The sequence below is a fragment of the Acyrthosiphon pisum genome, unplaced genomic scaffold (genome assembly GCF_005508785.2).
Source record: "Acyrthosiphon pisum isolate AL4f unplaced genomic scaffold, pea_aphid_22Mar2018_4r6ur Scaffold_21109;HRSCAF=23054, whole genome shotgun sequence".
NCBI lineage: Eukaryota > Metazoa > Arthropoda > Insecta > Hemiptera > Aphididae > Acyrthosiphon > Acyrthosiphon pisum.
In genome coordinates, this window is record NW_021770540.1 from 338,291 (window position 1) to 339,870 (window position 1,580).

Below are 1,580 nucleotides of genomic sequence, written 5' to 3' on the forward strand. Positions count from 1 at the left end.
CACTAAAGGATCTCGTTATGTTAACAATTTTAAACGTTTTTAGATCTCATTGAGTACTAAATTTATAATCTCACACACTGGATCTCATAAGGATAGGAGACACCTTAAAATAAAATCAAGTGTTTCTCGTAATTTTATTTCGGAATCATAGTTTACGTATTATAAAAATAATTTTCCATTTACTCCAGTGCAGATATAATACGTTTTTAGGGTGGATCTCTCGTGGTTCACTTTTCCATACGGATCTCTTACTATACAAAATGTATGTATGTGTGTGTGTGTGTGTGTGTGTGTGTGTGTGTGTGTGTGTGTGTGTGTGTGTGTGTGTGTGTGTGTATGTGTGTGTGTGTGTGGGTATAATATTTTAGAAATAATATTAATTATTACCTTTCCGATCTTGGTCTTTTTACTACTACTAGCTTTTGACTCATCAACATTTTTTCTTTTACACGTTTTTGGTGTAACTCGTTTTACTGAATATGAACTTTCCTGCTATTATTTAATAAAATATCAATTATATAAATATAAAATTATGTTTTATATCTATTATGATATATACACACAAACAATAAAATGAGAATACTTACATCTTCGTTTGATGAGCCTTCATCAGTTACAATGGTGTATGAAGACATTGTATTTGCCTTTAATAAAAATTTGTAAGTTAAGATTTTTAATATACTAGATTTTTAAAAACTTATATCAAATCAAAATATATTACTTGTTATATAGTCTTGTAGCGGTTATGTAAGGGTGTGAAGCGACGACGCAGCAAGTTCAATAGAAAATGTTGAGATTTAACACTGACTATAATCAATATGTACATGAAGTTGGCCCCCCCACTTTGTCCGAATGATTTCAAAATACCACCAAATAATTGCAAATTAATTGCAAATAATTGCAAATCCAGTTTCGCTAATTGCAAATCACCCAGTTTTGAGTTAACTCAAATTCAATGTTGGGGGGGCCAACTTCATGCAGCCCCCCCACTTTGTCCGATTTTTTTCAAAATGCCGCCAAATAATTTAATTGCAAATGGAGTTTTGCTAATTGCAAAACATTTTTTATATTTTTTACGAATTTTTCAATTTTTTAGCCAGCCCGCCCACTTTGTCAGATTTTTTTCAAAATGCCACCAAATAATTGCAAATTTATCGCAACTAATTGCAAATCGAGTTTTGCTAATTGCGAAACATTTTTTATATTTTTTACGAATTTTTCAATTTTGTAGCCAGCCCCCCCACTTTGTCCGATTTTTTTCAAAATTCCACCAAATTATTTAATTGCAAATGGAGTTTTGCTAATTGCAAATCATTTTTTATATTTTTTACGAATTTTTCAACTTTTTTAGCCAGCCCCCCCACTTTGTCCGATTTTTTTCAAAATGCCACCAAATAATTTAATTGCAAATGGAGTTTTGCTAATTGCAAATCATTTTTTATATTATACCCTCTTTGGCAGACCGCATGGAGTCGCAAAGACCAAAATGGGGGCTGAAAAGTAATGCGACAAAAAGACTGTATAACTCGGTATTCATCCCTAAAATGGGATATGTGGCATCAACATGAGTAAACGAATTG

General features: G+C 31.8%; 1 long non-coding RNA gene across 1 annotated transcript; it reads right to left on the minus strand.

Annotated features, from left to right (window-relative positions):
* Positions 1-452: 452 nt before the first annotated feature.
* LOC107882831 lies at positions 453-818 on the minus strand. Its single transcript, XR_001678933.2, has 3 exons — positions 722-818; positions 588-644; positions 453-492 (listed from the first exon to the last, which is right to left on the minus strand). It is a non-coding gene; the product is annotated as an uncharacterized LOC107882831 (long non-coding RNA).
* Between the last annotated feature and the right edge of the window lie 762 nt (positions 819-1,580).